Consider the following 23,982-nt stretch of genomic DNA (forward strand, 5'->3'; position numbering starts at 1 on the left):
ACTGGGCACCCTTCTGGGTCAATCTGGTCATCGGGGCTGCTATGGATGAAAATCCCTCTACGAACCGGCGGTAATAACCTGCTAACCCCAAGAAACTCCGAATCTCAGTAGCTAATGCTGGTCGAGGCCAGTTCTTGACTGCCTCAATCTTCTTCGGGTCCACCTGAATACCCTCTGCTGATACGACATGACCCAGAAATGCAACCGAACTCAACCAGAACTCGCACTTCGAGAACTTAGCATATAACTGACTATCCTTCAGAGTCTGAAGAACCACTCTGAGGTGCTGCTCGTGCTCCTCCTGGCTGCGGGAGTACACCAGAATATCATCAATAAAGACTATCACGAACATGTCCAAATAAGGCCTGAACACTCGGTTCATCAACTCCATAAATGCTGCTGGGGCATTGGTCAACCCAAATAACATGACCAAAAACTCATAATGCCCATACGGAGTGCGGAATGCTGTCTTAGGGACATCAGACGCCCTAATCCTCAGCTGATGGTAGCCAGATCTCAAGTCTATCTTTGAAAACACCTTCGCACCCTGAAGCTGTTCAAACAAATCATCAATCCTCGGCAGTGGATACTTGTTCTTAATCGTCACTTTGTTTAATTGCCGGTAATCAATGCACATCCTCATTGATCCATCCTTTTTCTTCACAAATAACACTGGCGCACCCTAAGGAGAAACACTAGGTCTGATAAAACCCTTCTCTAGCAAGTCTTGCAACTGGTCCTTTTACTCCTTCAACTCTGGCGGGGCCATGCGATACGGCGGGATAGAAATGGGCTGCGTGCCTGAGCCAGATCAATGCAGAAATCAATATCCCTGTCGGGCGGCATACCCGACAGGTCTGAAGGGAAAACCTCGGGGAACTCCCGAACAATAGGAACAGAGTCAATAGAAGGAACCTCTGTGCTGGAATCGCGAACATATGCCAGATAAGCTAAACACCCCTTCTCGACCATGCGTCGAGCCTTCACATATGAAATAACACTGCGGGTGGCATGTCCTAGGGTCCCTCTCCACTCCAATCGGGGCAAATCTGGCAAAGCCAAGGTCACGATCTTGGCGTGACAATCCAAGATAGCATGATACGGGGACAACCAATCCATCCCTAATATAATGTCAAAATCCACCATGTCTAAAAGCAATAAATCAACACGGGTCTCAAGACCCTCAAACACTACCACACAGGAATGATGAACTCGGTCGACCACTATAGAATCACCCACCGGTGTAGATACATAAACAGGGATACCCAAAGCATCACTAGGCATAGCCAAGTATGATGCAAAATAAGACGACACATATGAATACGTAGAGCTAGGGTAAAATAGCACTGAGGCATCCCTATCACAGACCAGAATAGTACCTGTAATAACAACATTTGAAGACAGCCTGTGGCCTGGCTGGCAAAGCATAACACCGGGGCTGGGCCCCACCTCCCTGAACCATGTCTCTGGGACGATCTGCTACTGGCTGACCCCTACCTCTGCCGGTCCGAGCTCCACCTCTACGGTCTCTACCTCTACCTCTATGATCCCTACCCCCGCCTCTAGCTGGCTGGGCAAGCTGTGGATCACCTAGTGCCTGAATCATGGGGCGAAGACCCTGCTGCTGAGAACTACCCGAGGCTCGAGGGCAAAATCTGACAATGTAACCGGGGTCACCANATCATCCCAGCAAGGGATTATTCATATCACTTTCTATTTCTTTCATTTCTTACTCCATAGTCTTCGTGTCATTCGAGCCAACGCTCCAAAGAATTTACAATTCGCATTAGTCTCTTACTCTTCACATTGTATAGAACACATTAATTAACATGGAAGAGTCATAACAATATCAGGATAAATACATACAAGGACCCACGGTCATGCTAGACACCGGTGTATAGATACTCGTCACCATGCCTATACACCGTACTCGATCGTTTAGCAATTAGCAAATAATGACACTCTAATCCTATTCCTTCAAGCCAAAATTAGATCAAACACTTACCTCGAATGCTCCAAACTCAACTCAACCTCTAGTATAGCTTTACCCCTCGAATTCACCACCAAACCGCTCGAATATAATCACAAATTACTTGAATGTATCAACAACTGCTAATCGAATCAATTTGAATGCATGAAAAATGAATTTCCCAAAGTTTTACTCAAAATTCCCAAAATGCCCCCGGGCCCACGTTGTCAAAACCCGATTACCCATTCCCCCATGAACTCAGATATGTGAGTTATTTTGGAATCGGACCTCAAATTGAGGTCCAAAACCCCCAAGTTTAGAAAACCTAGGTTCTACCCTAAATTCCCAAACTTCCCCATTAAAATCTTTGTTTTGAAGTTGAAATTATGTTTAAAGATGTTAAAGAGTAAAGAAAATAAGTTAGAATTCACTTACCAATCGTTTTGAAGAAGAAGAATCGTTTTTAAAATCGCCTCTTATGTTTTGGGTTTTGAAAAAGTGAAAAATGACTGAAAATCCCGACTTTATATACTGTACTGAAGACCCGGCACGGACTGCACAAAAATGCCCCGTGGCCGCGCCGAGGAAGGGAGGGAAAACGACTCTCTGAACCTACCCAGCGCGGACCGCACTGATTTGGTGCGCGGCCGCGCTGGAGGAATGGACCAAAATTCCCACTCTCTGAATCTCCCAGCGCGGACCGCGCTGATATGGCACGCGGCCGCGCTGGGCGACCTAGGACTACTGGCCCTCTGAACCTAGCCACACGGACCGCGCAGAAATGCACCGCGGCCGCGCGGCTTCCAGCACGGACCCCGCGGAAATGACCACGGCCGCGCTGGGTCCTGCAACACCTGGACCTGCAAATTTTTGATACTTTTAAGTCTAAGACCCTCCCGGGACCCACTCAAAACTCACCCGAGCCCTCGGGGCTCCAAACCAAACATGAACATAACTCCAAAAACATCCTACGGACTCATCCGTGTGATCAAATCATCAAAACAACATCGAATTTGGCCTCAAGACCCATGATTTCCTTCCAATTGCCATGAAACATCAAATTTTACTGCTTCTAGCTCAAAACACGTCAAATGACGTCCAAATCTAACCATACTTCACAGTAATTGCTTAACTCATATTTAAGACTTGTGCCGGGCGTTGGAACCAAAATACGAGCCCAGCAGCAAAGTCTTCTAAACAAATAACACTTTCCAATTCTTTAATTATTTTCAGAAAACAATTTCACGTAAAAATTCATTCCTCGGACTCGGGACCTCGGAATTTGATTCCGGGCACACCCCCAAGTCTCATATTTTCCTACGGATCCTTCGGGACTGTCGAATCACGAGTCCGGGTTCGTTTGCCCAAAACGTTGACCGAAGTCAAACTTAATCAATTAAAACATCAAAATTTTATTATTTTTCTCACAAATTCATATTTAAACGTTCCGGCTAAGCACCCGGACTGCGCACACAAACTCGAGGCAACCCCCAAGTGAGGTTTTCACGGCCTCAGAAATACAGAGTGAGTAGGAATATAGGTGATGACCCTTTGGGTCGTCACAGGGAATTGTTCGCAATTTCGATCAAGGGGTCGCAATTGCGGAAGTCCCAAGTTCGCAATTGCGAACAAAACCATCGCATTTTTTAATGGTAGCAGAGATGGGGGACCTTCACAATTGTGATGTCTGCGCCTATACTTATGATGGAAAAACGGGATTTTAGTTCATTCTTTCAAATTTTCAAACCTAGACACCTTAGAGGCGATTTTTCAAGAGCCCTTCTTCACCAATTCGTTGGTAAGTGATTCTAACCTACTTTCTTTCAACTGTCCATTACATTTCATAAAATTTCAACCTAAAATCTAGGAATTTCATGGTAGAAATTGGGGAATCGGGTAAAATTAGGGATTTTATAAAATTGAAATTTAGACCTCAAATTGAGGTCGGATTTCGAAAAAAATTATATAACTGTGCTCGGGGGTGAATGGGTAGTCGGGGTTTGGTCCAAATTTCGAGTTTGGACCAAGCGGGCCCGAGGTTGACTTTTGTTGACATTTTCAATAATGACCTAAGTTGAACCTCTTTCATTCGTGGGTAGTTTCCTAAGGCTTATTTTGAATCGTTTGGTTGATAATTTGCTAGATTTGGTTGGTTCGGAGGTTTGTTCGAAAGACAAAGTCGTGGTTAAGCTTTGAGTCGATTTTGGAGCGAGGTAAGTATCGTGGTTAACCTTTACTTGAAGGATTAGGACATGTTTCCTATTTGCTAAAGTGAGAGAAACTCCTGCTTCTCTCTAACTCCTTCCTCTCTTGAGAACTCGAAACCACCATCCAACCACCCACAATGACTACCCCAGATAACAACCCACCCGAACCCCCGATCTATGCTCCATGCATATTGACACTCCCAGCACTCAAACTCCACAACAACACCCCCAGTCGTTTAAACAAACACTACTGCAGAATACCACATTTCACCATATTGCACCTAATAGCCAACCACAACACTTCAACGTAGACTTAACTGATGAGACAACCAATGAAGCTGAGCAAGATACTTTTATCCCACTCTCTACTACAGACAAAACTCGCATGTATTCCCCTTGGAAGTACTCTGTCATAATCAATGTTTTTGGACGAAAGGTTGGACACCAAACACTACGTACAAAAATCCAAACATTATGGCAACCTACTGAAAACCTTCCTCTTATTGACCTAGGTTCCGATTTCTTCCTTATCAAATTCCAAAAAGAAGAAAATATGAATAAGGCCCTGTATGAAGGCCCCTCGTTTATATTTAATCATTTTCTCTCCGTTTGAAATGGGAACCAAAATTTATTGCCTCCGCTACACAACTAACTTACTCTACCATATGGATCCGACTCCCTGAATTACCTACAGAATTCTATGATTTTGATATACTCCAAAAGGTGGGAGCAAAGGTGGGCACACTCCTAAAAATAGATACCTGCACCAGTGCCACCACCAGAGGAAGGTACGTGCGTATTTGCATTGAAGTAGCATTAGAAAAACCTCTCAAAACTCATATTTTCATAGGCATGCATCGCCAAAAAATTCTCTATGAAGGCCTTAACATGTTATGTACGCTATGTGGTCGACTTGGTCATACCACCAATCTATGTTCCTACCCTACACCCCTAAGCACCTCCCCCACAACACTATCTACAACTCCAAACAAAAACACACATCCTGTTGCAACTGTTAGCACATCTGACCAGCAAATCATAACATCAAAAATATCAGCATCAAGTGAATGGCAAACAGTCACATTCCCACCAAGACGTATGAATAAAAGCCCTATTAAATGAGGACCTCAACATATATCACATCATTACCCCGCACCCCCCTCCCCAAACCATCAAGAGCAGTTTTATTCAATGACGGCTACCACAATACCACACTCAGGTAAACCAACTCACGCACACCCTCCAAACCTTAATCCAATAACATTAGAAAAAGACTACACTACCCCTCCAAAAAAATTTAAATAAAATACGATAAACCTAGTCCAAGACCCTGAAGATAGCGACATGCTCAATCAAACACCCTCTTCTTCAAACCCAGTCCCCTCCCTCTCCCACGCTGGGCCAGTTCAACCAGTGCTTAGCAGCCCGAATGCACCAGCCCAACACAAATACGATCCAAAAGCTACCTATTTCCACTAGTCACTCCCAGTCAGCACACAACTCACCTATTACTACATTAAAAAACAAACACGTGGATGAAGAGCTTACTAAGCAAATCTCCAATGACAACTCATCAGTTCCACCGCCCACACTACCAATCACTCCCTCACAAATTATCCCTCCCCAAATACCGGCAGACACACACACCACAACATTACCCAACGAATCTGGGCCTTCTACACCCATACATTTTCAGAAATCCAATACACATACCCCAAAGGCCCAAGCACAATTATACCCTACACCCATAGACCAGTCACGTGCCATCTCCACAGTTAATAGCCCACCCCAACCTACATCAAATAAACCGCACAAACCAACCTTTCAACAAACGCACGCCTCTGCCTCCCCATCATTAATTACCCAGCTTAATCCAACTCCTACAAGCAACAATACAACACACCTTACAACAAATCATGAACCACACTCCCTTAAACTTCCAGTATCAGAGAACAACTTCATTCACCAACACAAATCTCCTACAACATCCAATTACACTCAACACCCTAACCATGCAGCCTCCGAACAAAACTCCACACACACCACCAATCTATATCTCACAATTCCCTCCCATGCAAGCTTACCCATAAACCTGGCTCGAAATAAGTCTCCAGGATCATGCTGTCACGTTTACGATGGAAATCGAGAATCAAGATGTGATAGTTATGATTCAAAATCCGGTAGACATAGCACAAATAGTTACGGAAGGGATGAGGATGGGGGTCGACCTCTACAACCAATACCTATGGGCAATGCATCCACCATCAACACTTCACAGTCACCAATACATGACACTTCTACCTCCACTGTATCCACCCACTCCACCACTCCACCAACAGAACCACTACCAAACACCACCACAATCAATAGACTTCCCCTTTTATCCACCACAACTTCCTGCTCACTCTCTAGTTCCTTGGATTCAACCACGAGCAGTGATAGAGATACCACCACCACAACATGCCCAAGCCTCCCCATATCAACCAACCACGCCTCCACTGAGTCCACTACCAACATCCCTTCACATTTCCAACGAACTAGAAGAAATAGCAGAGCTAGAGGTGGCAGCAACAATGGCAGACATTAGGGAAACAAGACCTATCCTTTGGTTACTTAACCAGAATAGGTATTACGACCTCAAAGAGCAGTACGAAAGAAAAGTGGTGATAATATGCCCACAGGAGCTAAAAATCTGTTCCCTAAATATCAGGCCAATGACAAATCCGGAGGTAGGGAAATATGGGATAGTGCTGATTCCCTCCATGATCCAACTGATGACACAACAGAGGGAGGGGCACCCAAACCCTCCAGCGGAACAAACAACCAATAAGAAGATGTAGTTCATCATATGGAATTATCGAGGAGCTCAATCACCAAATTTTCGAAGGAACTTTCGCTCACTACTCAAATATCACAACCCTGCACTAGTTGCACTACTGGAAACTCGCTTACAAGATTACACCATTTTACGTGATGATTTTGGATTCAACAACATGGCACAGGCACCTGCAGTAGGCCAGTCGGGTGGCATAGCTTTGTTATGGCATGGTGACCTTCTCCAACTGGATCACGTGGGAGTTGCACATCAGGAAATACACTCCATTTTCTAGGTACCTCCAAATCCTAATACATGGTTATTTTCTGCTATATATGCAAAAAATGATACCAATGCACGTAAAATTCTATGGGAAAACATGCAAGCAATTCATGATACCATAAAACTTCCTTGGTTAGTGGGTGGGGACTTTAATGAAATAATACAGGCTTCTGAAAAGTTTGGTGGAAATGCTATTAATAACACAAAATGTGATAACTTCCTACGATGCCTAAATCATTGTCAATTAATAGATCTTGGTTACAGAGGCAGTAAATACACATGGACAAATAAAAAAAAATGCTCAACCAAAGAATTCTAGAACGTCTTGATAGATGCATGGGAAATTATGAATGGATTCATAATTTACCGGATGCGTACATCCAACATTTACCTCGAACACACTCCAACCATTGCCCATTACTTATAAATCTTCATAAAAGCTTTAGGAGAACTAATATATTCTGATTTGAAAACATGTGGACCTCCCACCCACAATTTAAATCACTGATCCTTGCAAACTGGACCCCTAATAAAAATATATTTGATGCAATTAAAGATTTTACTGAAACTGTCCAGGAATGGAATAAATCAACGTTTGGAAATATCTTTAAGGAGAAAAGGAATATTCTAGCAAGAATCAATGGTATTCAAAAATCCCCCAAATACCCTACCATCACTTTCTTATATTATTTAAAAATAGACCTTATTAACAAATATAATAAAATACTTAGGCTAGAAGAAGACTTTTGGAGATTAAAATCACGTATAAATTGGTTACAAGAAGGAGATGCGAACACAAAATTCTTTCACTTATCAACTATACAACGGAGAAGAAGAAATCACATCACTGCACTAAAAGACTTTGGAGGAAATTGTGTTTTTGACCAATCAAAAGTCAATGAAATGGTAGAATCATACTACCAAACGCTTTTTACAATCAATCACACCTATTCTATTAAATCTTATGTAACAACACATTACCAACTACTAAATACAAATGATCAAAAATGCATTGACAAAGCTTAATCCTACAAATAGAAGGTTTTGGCATCACATTGTACACACTTGGAAAACACTTGAAGAAATAAGAATCTGTTCTCTCTTTCTCTCTACATTCTTGTCTATTTGCTTGTTTCATATTATTACTTTGAGCTAAGTTTCTTAACACGTTATCAGCACAAATTGCTATATTCTTCTTATATTTTCTACAAGAGATGAAATCCTTCCATGGGAGCTACAACCTTGAATCTATTTGGTTGAGCTTGTGAAAATCTGGGCATTTCGTTACCATATCAATGTTGTGTTTGCTTCTGTTATACAGGGAGTATCATTTTTCAGTTGCCATGAATTCTGCAATTAACTTACGTTAATATCTAAGACTTGGTTTAATTTGTGTTATTTAACAATTTAGTTTCATTTGTGCAGATGAATACATATGGAGTACCTGCTTTAGAGTGACAAACAAGAGCGTATTACGATGCCTTGACATCATCTCCCATATGTACTGCTCCGACAATTTGCAAGCCAAGATTATGGAACTGTTAAACTATTGAGGAGGTTTCAAATTTATCTTAAAAAATAATATGAATTTAAATTTATGTTGTGGTCAAAATAAATTTTGTATAACTAAGATAGTATTATTTCCTTTATGCTTGATCATGTGGTTGTTCGTAAAAAAGATCAATGTGAACTTTCATTAAAGTTCGGGCAAAAATAACTAATTATTATAAAGTAGTATATCATGAAAGGCTGAAGGGTGAGTCCACTTAGACTTATTATGCCATTGTATAAGGGTAAGACATCGGGTTTGAGCCTGGTGCTCTATGATGATAAGAGTTAGATTTGAGTCCTAACTCATCATGGCCTAACATGCCTTTATATGGGTAAGGCATTGGGTTTGAGTCCCAATGTACCATATTGATGATCTAATGATGACTAATGAAAAATAATGTATTTTTCATGAAAAAGGATGAAGCTTGTCCCACTTGATTTGCTCCATTCTTGAAGTGAATGTGATAGCGGTGCATAATAAGTCTAAATGAAGACAAGTGGTTGACCAATGAACGTGGGCGTGCCAAAGATCAAAATAATAATAGTCATCATTAAGGTAATTATAAAAAGGAGAACAATAAGGGTTCTCAAAATAATACTTCAAAGGTGAAGGAATTGTGTATCAATATGGTCTGTAAATATGAGGCACACTCAGACGATTATAGTCCATCTTTTTTTTGAAGAATGCGACTTGTGATAGGCATTGTAAATGCAAACTCATTCCTGAAGTGAGTGGGAATATATATATATTATGCACAAGAATGTTTATGCATGGTTGAATAAATACTACAACTCACCTCTACGGGAGGTTTGAGAGAAAGAAAGATCATAAACATTACTATGTGGTTACACGAATATGTCATTGGTCGTGTACATGTGGTACGCCGAAAATATTTTGCCATGCCCTATAAAAAGTTATTAAATGAAAAAATAAAGCAAGAAAAGATTTTGCTTATGATGATTTTGACTATGACTATTATTATGATAAGATAATTTTCTCTGTGGAGGAAAAATTCACCACTTGAATGGTGTTATAAAAGATCTTGTAGTGCAAAATTATTGAGAGCTCGAGAAGAGCAAATTTATTACTACCCGAATAAATAAAATTATTCATGGCATTGGTGGTAGTAAGTCTCAAAAGAAACTTTTTAAGTTTCAAATGTATTGCCAAAGTGGTTGGCATATTGAGACTATGAATGAAAGGAAGATCGATTATCTTCATATTACTATATGAATGAAAGGAAGATCGATTATCTTCATATTACTATAACATACCGGGTAAATATGAAGGTTACCCGATTTTTTTTCTATTTGTACTACACAAATATAAGCATGATGATGGAATCGCATGTCATGGTAAATTAGATGTTTACTGAAATAAATATCAGTTGGCATGACCGGTTGGCCATCTCGGTTTATTGATGCGAAAATTAATTGAGAATTCACATTGACATATATTGAAGAAATAGAAGATTCTTCAAGAATTGTTTTGTGCTTCTTATTCTCATGATATACTAGTTAAGGTTGGGATTGAATCCCTTGATTTCTGAAACGAATAGAAGGTGATATATATATATATATATATATATGGGCCCAATCACCTGCCATGTGGATCGTTTACTATTATATGTTTTTANCTCCCAAATAGAAATTTGGTATGAGGTGTATTATTTAATATACAACAGCACTTGTACGCATCTAGCCAACAAGTTATGAAAAAATCTCAACAATTGGTTCAGGGTCAGGAACCAAATAACTTCCATCTAGAAATATGAATGTGCGATATGATTTAATTATCCCATTATAATGCACAAATATGGGTTCACAAAGAAGGCTGAAAAATATGTTGGTGATCCCAACATTATGGGGAGAAAATAGGCAGCTGAAAAAGTGATACGTGGAATGAATTATTATGAGTACATCTAGATCCTCGTGCAAGAAAATATGAACTTGAAGTTCAAGTGGTAATTCAGTTGCAAAATATTGTCAGGGGCATATGCTAACCCAAAGCTAAATGTCATATTTTAGCTGCTAATGCTCCAACTAAAATAAAGTCTAAGATGGACAGAGTCCATGACACGTTGGTTCCAAAGATAAAACTCCTTGAAGAAGGAGTGGAGCAAATGATCAAGATGGTCATTATAAAGAGGCAAGTGCTCTAGAAGAGCACCACGAAATAACAATCTATAAGACGTCATGGAAGAGGCTCAGGTACCTGAAAATAATGATCGATAAGTTATGTCTTTATTGTGTGATGATGGAACCGATGTAAAATGATCATTGACGATATTGTTGATATAATGTAGCGTTCAATATTATTAATATTGACGAGGATCTTGAGCTCAAATCTGTCATGGAATTTGAACAGATAAATGATTGGCCAAATGAAAAATACGCAATGAATATTGACTTCACCTGAAAAATATGAAGTTGGACGGATAGTCCCAACACCTGAAAATGAAATGAAAAATCAAGTCGATAGACATAAAGACGACTTGTAGCACAAGATTTTTCGTAAATATTCCGGCATTAGTTATAAGGAGATATGTTTTCGTATGGTGGTTGAAATCCTTTTCAGGTTTTAATTTGGCTATACATGAAAAACTTGATATGCGTATAATGAAAATCCTTGATGGATTTAAATTGTTCAGAAATATATAAAGTTTCAGCAATCCTTATATGGATTAGAGTAATCATGGTGTACATGATTTATTTTTATGTCTAGTGCAATTGGTGCACTAATGTATCTTGCTAGAACCATAAGTATAACAATATTCTAGCGAGATATAGTTTTACTCCTATGTATATTGAAATACGATTAGTGTTATATTGCAAAAGAATCTTTGATCTAGATTTGTTTATTCTAACAATTATTGTCAAGGTTTTGTTGGTTATGCAAATGCAGGCATTTTCTGAAATTCGTTCTAGAAGCAATCTATTTGTATGTGAGGGTAATGTCATATTGTGATATTCAACAAGGTTCCAATTGCATTGAAGATGATACTGCATGTATAGCTTAATTGAAAGAAGGACTATCGAAGGAGACAAAATAAAGCATATTTCACCAAAGTTCTTCAACAAATTTGTTCAAGTGATAATTTGACAAACTTCTTCACAAAGCATTGCGGATTTCAATATTAGAGAAGTTGTTATACAAGCTTGGAATTCATTGTCTCCGAAGAATAAAGTGATATTTTCATCAGGGGGAGGCAAATGCGCGTTGTACTCTTTTTTCCTTAGCTAAGATTTTATCCCACTGGGTTTTTCTGGCAAGGTTTTTAATGAGGCAGCAAATAATGCGTATTACAAGATATGTGTACTCTTTTTCCTTCATTAAAATTTTTTTCTCATACGGTTTTTTCTTAGTAAGGTATTAACGAGGCACATTATCTATAGACATCCAAGGGGGAGTGTTATGAAATATTGTAATTATATTAGTGGATGTCTATAACTCCTAAAGAAGTTACTCCCACTACTCTTCTCCATTATGTAGCTAATTCCCACTACTTCTTACCATTATAGTTGTAACTCCCACACCTCCATAACCTCCCCATGATCTTCCTCCATGATCTCAAATGTTTAGTGTCATGTTTATGGCATTCTTTTGTATACCTCTATGTAATCCTATAAATAGAGGGTTTTGGCATCACATTGTACACACTTGGAAAACACTTGAAGAAATAAAAATCTATTCTCTCTACATTCTTATCTATTTGCTTGTTTCATATTATTACTTTGAACTAAGTTTCTTAACAAAATACAACATATTTTCCTCTTATTTTGGAATTGGTAAACTAGTCTAACAGCCCCAAAATTTACACCCATTTTTAAAACTGGTAAACAAACTTGTAAGTTTCTCATAACCCTTCAACTTGACAGAACGTACAACTATTAATAAATACTTCTAACAATGGATGATGCTTACGTGGCAGTTATTTAACCTAAAATTTGCTTATTAGATTTAAATTAATTAAATAAATAATTATAAGGCCACAAGCAAGTGATTCAATCTAAAAAAAGCTAAATAATTGAAACAAATGGTGAATAGATAATAAAATAACGCGAGAAAATAAGATAAAAATTATTATTCGATAATTCTCGAACAGATTGATCACGAGGACTGATTAAGATGTGAATAGATAAAGAACACATTATGAAGACCAATAGTAAGGGAAGTATTCTGTCGATGATTCAAATTAACCGATTTCATGAACCATGCAACCATTATGAGCATTTATTTGGCTCCTTTTCATTCATTTAATTCAAGAGTAACTAATGAATCAATGCTGATTCTTGAAACCATCGAGCTATTGATGTCTTTTGTCTTCTTCGTCTGGTCCGCGGTAATCTTTTCGGACACTTATAAGCTTTTCGGACAGTTGGTAGTGTATCTGAAATTGAATGCACTATCAGAAAATGGGTCTATGGGAACAGTAATTTTAGCAACGGTTCAAGAATCGTTGCCATAGATCATGTTTGGTAACGGTTACAACCGTTACAGTAGCATCTAAGTGATACTAGCGCACTTTAATTATAAAACCGTTGCAATTGTAAAATAACCGTTGCCATAGATTTATCTAAAGCAACGGTCATATAAACTGTCCCAATAAAACAATCTACTGGAACGCATCTTTAGTAAAAATAGCTATTGGAACGATTATTTTTTTTCCTCTTTATTTCCCCCCTGATTTTTTGTTAACCCGCCAAATATCCCCTATTTATTTAGTTTTTTAATAATTTTAATAACCTAAATATTAAATAACAAAACATTTGTGTTATAGTTCTGTGTATACCCAACCCGCGATATCCCCAATGCCACAACCTTCTACTTCACTGGAAATCTTCTTCTTCTGCAAGAATCTTCTCCTTCCTCTTCAAAATCGCCGATTCCCCTATCTTCCTCTCTCTAAAAACTCTGATACCCCTATCCCTCTCTCCGATGCCCTGAAAAACCCTCAGTCCTCTTTTAGTTTAGAGTTTTCTGAGTTTTAGTTTGATTAAGTGCAGAATGAATCTGAGAAACTAAGATTTTGTGCAAAGGGTTTGTATCCTTTGAAGGGCTTAGGTCAACTTGTTGTGCAAAGGTTACAAACGAAGATTGGAGAAACAATTTGAAGACCCAAATACTAAAGTAATAAGTTTTTTTTTTTTGCGCTCATTGCACTTTCTGGTTCTTAATCGAGAAATCTGGTCTTATTTTTGGGTTTTCTTATGGTTTTTTCAGTTGAATTAGGGATTTTTTGTGAATTTTTCCTATGTTTGTTCTGGAGCCTGTTTGTATTTCTAGTCCTTGGCGGCTTTTTTCTGTTGTTATGTTTTCCAAGTTACTGAAAACTCTCATACAAGCAAAGAAAGTACTTATTTTGGATAAAGTTCTTAAATCTTTTTCTGTCCTCACTTTTGCTCTATCTTGACTTGCATTCTCATTTTCTTTAACCATTTAATGCATTAATCTTCTTCCTTCACTGTACATTGTTCGAATGTGTTACTTTTGCAGCTATGCTGCTAGCGATCCTTTTTTTTTTGAAGTTACATTCAAGTTCCAATGTTATCTTTAATTAGCTACAATATTTGAAAATGTCAGAAGTATGAGCCTATATTTGAACTTTTCCAATTGTTTTTGATGACTGATGAGTACCTCATAAGTAGTATGAGCCCATATTTGAACTAATAGATTTATGTAATCTGATGAATGTCAAATTGACAACTATTCTAGTATTCCATTGGCGTCAGTGTTACTTCTTTACTTAATTTTTCAATTTCTTACTGCAGTGGTTAGCTAGAAGACAAGCACATTTACTATGCGCTCAACAAGGGATTCCTATCTCCGAATTTGGGGTAAGCATTAGAACCCAAAACATACTTGATTTAGTTTATGTTAACTTTCACATATGGCATGTTTGAATTAGGTTGTGCATGTTGTATATATTTCCCTTGCCCTTCGATTTTGTTTCCATTTATTATGTAAAAGCATTAAATTGATGTTATTTTTGCTATCTTTTCAGTTTTCATGTTAAAGTTAGTTGTTCTTTTTGCTAGCTAGAAAGTTGCTCTATTGATCAAAAGGTAGAGATCCTACAAAAAGATATGATTCTCTGTAAATGATATCACAATTACTATGGCTTATGCTATTCTTTCACCCATTTCATATAAGCCCATCATTGATATCACAATTAGCTCTAGTATTTAAAAAGAGTATAAAAACTAGCCTACTACAATGTGACGACCCAAAGGGGTCATCACCTGTTTTCTCATTCATTCTGTGTTTCTGAGGCCTTGAAAACCTCATTTTTACTTGCCTCGATTTGCGTCGCAGTCCGGGCGCGTAGCTGAAAAGCTTTTATGTTGAAATATGTGAATTCTGTGAAAAATTTGAAGAATTTTGATAGTAATTATGATTATAGTTGACTTTGGTCAACATTTTTGGTAAACGGACCCGGACCCGAGATTTGACGGTCCCGGAAGGTCCGTAGAAAAATATGGGACTCGGGCTTGTGCCCGGAATCGAATTCCGAGGCCTAGAGCCCGAGATATGAATTTTTCCGTGAAATTGTTTTTCTGAAATTATTAAGGAAAATGGAAATGAAAATTGATTAAAAGACTATGGTATCGGGCTCGTATTTTGGTTCCGACGCCCGGTACAAGTCTTAAATATGTGTTAAGCACTTTCTGTGAAGTTTGGTCGAAATCGGACGTCATTTGACATGTTTCGGACCTAAATATCTAAAGTTTGAAGTTTATGAAGTTATAATGAAAATCATGTGCCTTGAGGCTTGATTCTATGTAAATGATGTTATTTTGGCGATTTGATCGCGCGAGTAAGTCCGTAGGATGTTTTTGAGGTTGTATGCATGTTTGGTTTGGAGCCCCGAGGGCTCGTGTGAGTTTCGAATAGGCATCGGAGTGCATTTTCCATGTTTTCAAAATCTGGTATTCCCAGCTCTGGTATCTTCGCATTTGCGAAGAAGCAATTGCAAATGCGATATCGCAAATGCGACTACTTGATCGCAAATGCGATAAATGGGAGGCCCTGTGTATGTCGCAAATGCGACAAGAAGCTCGCAAATGCGAAGGGGTGGCCATCGCAAATGCGATGGTAAGTTCGCAAATGCGAACTCTGCCCCCCCCCCAGACCCTAGTTCGCAAATGCGAACTATTGTTCGCAATTCCCACGCTTGTTTTGTTCGCAAATGCGAACCTATGTTCGCAATTCCCATATCCGAGGCCCAGCAAATTTTATACTTAGTCGAATTTTCATCACTTTTCACCATTCTTTCAAAACCCAAACACCATAGGCGAATTTTCAAGAGCAAACTTCATGCCAAATCACTTGTAAGTTGATTTTTACTCAATTCTTTCAATCTTTAACATCATTAAACATGTTTTCCACTTGAAATCAAAGATTTTCATGGGTGAAATTGGGATTTTTGGGTAGAACCTAAGTTTTTTATAAATTGGGGAGTTGGACCTCGATTTGAGGTCCGGTTTCAAATCAAATTATATATTTAAACTCGTGGGGGAATGGGTAACCAGATTTTGGTTCGAACCTCGAGTTTTGACCACGTGGGCCCGGGGGCGTTTTGGAAAATTTTGAGTAAAACTTTGGGAAAATCGTTTTTATGCATTCAAACTAATTCATATAGTGTTTGCTAAAGTAATTGAGCAATTTGTGATTAGATTCGAGCGGATTGAAGGTGGAACCGCGAGATAAAGCAATAGTTGAGGATTAAGTGGATATCAAGGCTTTGAGGTAAGTGTTTGGTTTAACCCTAGCTTGAGGGAATAGGAGTTGAGTCTTGTTGTTAATTGCTATGTGATCGAGTACGATGTATAGGCATGGTGACGAGTATCTATACATTGGTGTCTAGCATGACCGTGAGTCTTTATAATGTAATTATCGTGACTTGGTTGTGAACTCTGTGTTTATTGGAGGATTTCCAGTTGTTGTGAATAACATGTGAACGGTAATATGATCACTTGATTCCTGGGAGCATTGGCTCGAATTGTGATACGAATATTGAAAGTATACGAAATGACTTGATTCTTTGGGGCGTTGGCTCAAAATAGTAAAGTGAATTATAAGATAAGGAAAGTAAGAAAGAGAAAGCATTGTTGATTATTCCCTTGCCGGGACGTTTGGTTGCATTTGTTGAATTCTTTCCCTTGCCGGGATGTTTGTCAAATATTTGCTTATTTTTATGCCCCTTTATTGTGACTGTTGTTTGGGGAGTCGGACTGTTAAATGATATTGAGGATCGGGTTGCGCGCCGCAACAATGATATATGATAAGTGATATGGGTCGGGTTGCACGCCGCAACAGTGGTATTTGTGGAGCGGGTTGCACGCCGCAACAGTTATTGAGGCTATGTGTTTGTATTTGAGTATTGATTCTTTATTCTTTGTGAACCTAAGCTGTTTTTAGTTGTTACTCTGGATTGTTGTTAATATTGTATCTCCCCTTAGCATGTTTCCCCTCCCATGTTGTTAATTGCCTTGTATTCGATTTCCGCTGTATATTTATGACTGCACAGGCTTATGTGATGTCTAGTCTATCCTCGTCATTACTTCGCCGGGGTTAGGCTAGACACTTACCAGTACATGGGGTCGGTTGTGCTGATGCTACACTTCTGTGCATTTTTGCACAGGTCCAGGTTTTGAGGAGCAGCAGCAGCAGTAGTTCGGAAGCAGGCGATTCATAGCACGAGACTGAGGTAGCCTTGCAGGAGTCCGCAGGCCCGGCGTCTCTTCTCATTGTTTTCTTTTAGACTGTTGCCTCCTTGTTTCGAGACAGACAGCTGTTATATTTCTTTCAGACCTTTGTATTTAGTTTATTCTTAGTGGTTCGTGAGTAATGTGACACCAAATCTTGGGTACAGGATATTGTTGAGTATTCCGTATTTATTTCAGACTTATAAATTAGACCTTCCGCAGTTATTGTTGTTATTATTATTGATGCTACAGATTGTCAACAGAATGGCTTTACTAATGAAAACGGTGGGTAAGTTGGCTTGCCTAGCTACCACGAGTAGGCGCCATCACGATCCCGATGGTGGGAAATCCGGGTCGTGACATACAAATTGCTCCTTTGTGCATTGTTTCTCCTTTCCTTGATGTTGTGCTCTGTATGTGTGTCCTACATATTTGTAAATTATTGCCGCATTTGTGTCCTTAACTTGTATTCCATATAAGCTACTACATAGTCGACCAGTGTTCCACATGGAGTACCAGTGCTCCACCTCGATGACCATTGTTCCACATTGATAGTCCATGAGTGTTGCTGCCTTCTTGTGTTCTTTGTATGGTATTATCAACCGTTATGCATACTGTCTTCTCCCATAATTATGTGTGGAAGTTGGATTTTGTCGTCCATACTTGGATTGTAATCCATGATAGAACCTGTGTACTTCCAGTCATCCCTTGTTCTTTGTATGTCCTACTATCTGTATATGCAAAGCTTCTTGTGCTACTATCTTTCATATCCTCTCTAGCTTCCTTTGAAAGTACCTCCTCGACTGTGAGTATGTGGACAGTATATGCTTGCCTTCCTTTGTAATTGCTCCCTCTGTATTCATGTGTGCATTCCTGTGTATTTGAACCTGTATATGGTTGAAAAGAAAACACAAAAAGAAAGCTCACAGATTCTACATTTAATCAGTCATGATGTTTCCAAATCTTGTAGAGGTACTAAAAAAAATCTACTTACTATATTTTATTGTATATATGACTAATATGTTATGCATATTTTATTAGGTATCAGTTGGGTATCTTATGTATGAAATGTTACAACTGGTCAACTCAATCGAAGTCCAACTTTTAAACTAGCTAATTTTATCAGATGAAGATGCTAAATATTTTGGAATTTTATCCAAACGTGGCCTGAAGCTGAAGCAGGTTCTTTGTCTGCTTTTGATCTGGTAATTGAAGCTAACTTTATGAATTTAGTTCCTTTGCTGCTGTATGTATTGTTGGTTTTCGTATTACAGTTGATTAGCTTTGGTGGTTATTTTTTTTTTTTTTTGCTGTCTTGGTTTCTTGAGTTGTACTCTATTGCTGGAGGAGTAATTTTTGACTTACTTTTTCTTGTTTGGTGATGATGCTATTTTGTTGACCAAGCAGCTCTTGCTAGGTTGCATTTTCTAAGTGTTTGTACTTTTCTAAGTGTTGATTAATTTAGTAACAGAGAGAAAATTATGCTTGCCTTGTTGGTTGTTGCTATTAAGTTTATTTGTTGTGCTGCTCTTTATGGCCTTGTGGAGGTGATCCAATTGTCTTGTGGGATTTGACATTATTCTGTTTGTCTCAAGCATAGAGTATTCTATTGGCCTGTTGGTTTTTGTACCTTATTCTGTTTGTCTCAAGCATATAGTATTCTGTTGGCCTGTTGGTTTTTGTGCCTTATTCTGTTTGTCTCAAGCATAGAGTATTCTCATGCATTGTGGAGATGATCCAATTGTCTTGTAGGATTTGACATTATTCTGTTTGTCTCAAGCATAGAGTATTCTGTTGGCCTGTTGGTTTTTGTGCCTTATTCTGTTTGTCTCAAGCATAGAGTATTCTCTACCGCAGATTGTGTTCATCTGTGAGGCTAGTTGGACCTAGTGTAGAATGAACTATTCTGGTTTTTGCACTGACCTTTGTCCTTTTAACCAAACATTTCTTCGTAGTACCAGGAGTAATCAATTTTCCTAGCATTCAGAGTAGAAACTGATTGATTGCTTATATAATTACTGATAATGTGTACATGATAGCACAACAGATGAATAGGGAGAATGTAACTACAGATTTCATATTCAATAATTAACTTTAAGACACTAGCATTGATCCAAACAGGCAGCCAATTAAAAATTAAAGAAGTCTCAACTTAAGAAGAAATTCCACAAAATAAAAATTGGATCTTGAAATTTGTAAGTGAAATGCATAAAGGCCAAGTACAGTAAGCTCAAGATTGAGCTAAACAAAGAAATACCTATTCCACTTTTGTAGAATAACTTAAAGATCCAGCAACATTCTTCTGATCCACACCCTTAAATTCAAACAATGTGAATTCAAAATCCCAACTTTAAACCCCACAAAATGCAACCAAGATATTCATGGACCCAGGAACAAAAAAAAACCTTAAAAATTCCCAAAGTAAAAAAGATGAGATCTTTTTCAACAAGAAAAGCAAGAATGAGAAATGAGAATCTATTAGGAAACCTATATTTACAGTACACAACTATTGTTGTTTTTTCCTCAAAAAAAAGAATTTTATTTTTGTTAGTAAGCGTTGATCCTTCTAACCTAAGTAGTACTATGAGGAAGAATGCCATTTTGAATGGTGTTGAGATTATGAAAATGGTTAATTATGTGGCTTCAAAATCAGGTTCTAAGAAGAGAAATGTTTGGGTTATAGTAAGTTTTGTTCTTGAAAGTTTTATTCTGTTGAGTGTGGCGATACTTGTTAAATGATCATAATTTTGATATGGAGGCACAATTGTTAATCCAGCTTGTTAATTTCCAAAAGTTTTTCACAATAGAACTCTTGGTAATGATATTTTCAATGATGGTGGGGTGATTTACTTGTTTTTCTTTCAAGCTATTGCTTAGTTTATCCTCTTGAAGAGTAATGACTTTATTTATCCCCTTTTGTAGGTGAAGTAAATCAAGAAATCTAAGAAGATTATGAAAGTGAAGAACTAGACCTTACTTGAGATGAAAAATTGCTATAGATGAATGTTCTATAGGAATCTTTTGTTATCAACCTTTTTGAAACTAATTACTCTCTTGAAATGTATTAAACTTGTGCATTTGGGGTAGAACATTTGCTTTATGGATATTATTTGCTTGAAGGATAATTTATATTATTAAAAGTTTTATTTTATGATTTATTTAAATTTTAGTGTTATTATAATTTATTTTATATATGTAAATATTTATTTATAATAGGGGCTATATTATTTTTTTTTTTCAACTGAGCCCTACCAGAACCGTTGCAATAGGACACAAATTGGCGTTCCATGATACAATGCAAACCGTTGCGATAGGTCATATAAACCGTTCCATAATAACATATAAATTGTTCCCGCACAAAAATAAAACAGTTGCAATAGGGGTAAAGGAACCGTTGTTATATCCATAAATAACCGTAACAATAGCTTACAAAAGTGTTGCATTAAATAATATGGTAACGGTTAAGAACCGTTCCATATACACTATAGTAACGGTTTTAAACCGTTCCAATTCGAAAATATAACCGTTCCAACAGAGAAAGGGAACACCGTTGCGATAGATGCATCTATAACCACGGAGAGTGCAAATCGTTACAAGAACCGTTCCCATAGACCTATTGCCACGCGGGCTGATGGAACGGTAGGTAAACCGTTCCCATAATATGGCAACGGTTAAACAGTCTATGGGAACGGTCTCCCAACCGTTACCGTAGGCCAATTTTTCAGTAGTGATGTATTCTTCTTCCAGAAAATCTTTATTCATCTCCTCTTCATTCGTACTAGTATTACTATTCGCACGATGTGCGGACACAATTCATGTCAAACTTTTGGATTATTTGCATTATGTGCAAATAACCTTAAAATTAAACCTTTTATATAGAAATTATAAATATTTAATATTAATTAAGAAGCATCACATGAAACCATTTTCAAATCTAATAGTGGATAATCTGTTTCTTTTTCTATATGTGTAAGAACCCAACCTCATAATTTTCACAGTTGTATTATATTTTACAGTCAATATTAAGAAATACTAAACATGTAACGTTGTGATCTGTCTTATTTGAGTATATTAAATTAACTTATTTTAACAAAATTCTTACTACCACTTTATTTTTTTATCTCAAATTCAAATAAGTCTTATCCTTCTACATTGTTAGACAAAAAAATTTTCTCCTTATTATTCATTGCTTATAGTTTTTGCATTAGTTATTACTTAATATTTTATACTGTAATGTGATTTTTTATTAGTTTTTAAATTGACTTAATGTCTTGCTTATTTCCCTTTTAACAATGTCAAAAAATTTATTCTCAAAATTGAATGTTTTTTACACTATTATCCTCTTACTCAGATCTCTTTCATCACTTAGATCTAATAATAATATTTTTGAGTATTATTTAATAAGTTTATTTATTTATTTTAAATAAATTTAAAAATAAAAGTATCCTCACACTATCTCTGTTTTTCTCTTTATACATTCTCTTCCTGACGACAAAATTTTAATTAGCTTTTTACATAAATATTTTACCTATACTCAAAATAATATCATATGTCATTTTAAAATATAACTTTAAATTAGTCTAAAAATTACTCCCTCTGCTTCAATTTAGATGACACATTTAGCTTATCGACAATCAATTTGACTAAATTTTGAAGCTAAATTAGATTAGATCAACTTAATATTTTAAAATTAAAATTTAGATATACAAAACTACACGAAAAGTACTATAAGTTATAATTTTTCTCATGTCAGTATGATAACAAAGTATATTTTAAAATGTTGGTAAAATTTATGCAATTTGACTCTCGATAAGCTAAATGAGTCATCTAAATTGAAACAAAGGAAATAATATATAAGTTCTTTTATAATGTTTCAAATCTATTGAATTTTCGTATAATTTTGTATTACGTGCATTTTTATTTTGTATTTTATTTTAGTTTCAAGATATAAATTTGGCTTTTAATTTTCATTCGTGAAATTACCTACATGAGATATTTATTTATAATATTTTAATGTTTAATTTAGTATCAATTTTTTAGATTTCTTTATCTAGCAAGACTATTTTGTAGTCATATTCGTATTTTGAGCGTACTCATCATAACTTTAAGATCTTTCTAATCTCAAATTCAAATAGTATTTTTCTTTTATTTACAATATATATTTTTTTTGAATTTTAATTAGTTTTTTTACTTTTGCTGTAATGTTATCTAATATGTAATATTATCACGTTTTCATATGATTTTTTAACTTTCTACTTTATGTAATATTTTTATACGCTACTATTTTTAATATAATATAGATAGATATGTAATTATTTATATTAAATTAAATAAATTTTTATTTTTATAAATATTTTGATTGAAATTATTAAATTATTTAAACTTATCAATAATATTTTCAAGTATTACTTTATTTTATTTTCTAAAGAAATTCTTAGTAGAAATATCCTCACATTATCTCTAATTTATTTTATTATTAAATATTTTTAATTTTTTTCTTTATTTTGTAGACTTTAGTTATGTGTCCTTATATACATGCATGTCATTTCTTATCATACTTAAATAAAACTTTCTCATCACAAATTTAAATAAGTTTTTTCCTTTTTCTTTTGTATGATAAATTTTTTGATATTTTCTCTCTCTCTCTCTCTCTCTCTCTCTCTCTCTCTCTCTTTCTCTCTCTCTCTCTCTCTCTCTCTCTCTCTATATATATATATATATATATATATATATATATATTATTGTTGTTATTAAAATATTTTCAATAATTATTTATGTTTTTCTCTTACTTTATAAATAATTTATATATTTTATGTAAGGTCTTATTTTTATGGTTGAAATTTTTTAATTCTTAAAGTGATCAAATCTTTAATCTCTTACGTAAACTTTAGTGTTATTTTATATTTTAACTTACTCCAGAGTATAAATAATCATAGGTTATCTCAATTTACATAATTATATTTTTTTATGTTTTATTATAGTTTTAAAATTATTCTTTAACTCCCTAGTTTTAGCTAATATTGAAGTAATTTATGAGTGGAATATATATAGCTAATATATATATATATATATATATATTTAAAATTTGTCTATGATCTATTTAGATTATTTATAAGATTCATTCAGGTCTCCATTAATTATGTTTTCATTTATAATTTTTAATTATTAATGTTGTCTTAAAATTGCCTAACGGCTTCATTTTTGCTTGCAACTTGGCTTAACCAACATGCATACTACCCTCCTTTTAATAGAATATATATTTGAAGTTTACTTTCCGACTCCTTGATTCGCTTTGCTGGTTGCTGACTATGCACTTTTGTCATGTGTCAATTGTTGAATGAGCCATGTGTTGAATATATTTATTACCAATACTGTAATGATTCGTCCGCTCGTTTTGTATATTTGAGCCACATTATGTTTTTTGATGTTCCCCGTATGTATATTTGATG

General features: G+C 36.4%; 1 long non-coding RNA gene across 1 annotated transcript; it reads left to right on the forward strand.

The window, feature by feature from the left end:
• LOC109236162 lies at window positions 13,630–17,511 on the forward strand. The gene is made up of 3 exons (XR_002069459.1): window positions 13,630–13,955; window positions 14,597–14,662; window positions 17,470–17,511. It is a non-coding gene; the product is annotated as an uncharacterized LOC109236162 (long non-coding RNA).

The sequence above is a fragment of the Nicotiana attenuata genome, chromosome 12, assembly GCF_001879085.1.
Source record: "Nicotiana attenuata strain UT chromosome 12, NIATTr2, whole genome shotgun sequence".
Lineage (NCBI taxonomy): Eukaryota > Viridiplantae > Streptophyta > Magnoliopsida > Solanales > Solanaceae > Nicotiana > Nicotiana attenuata.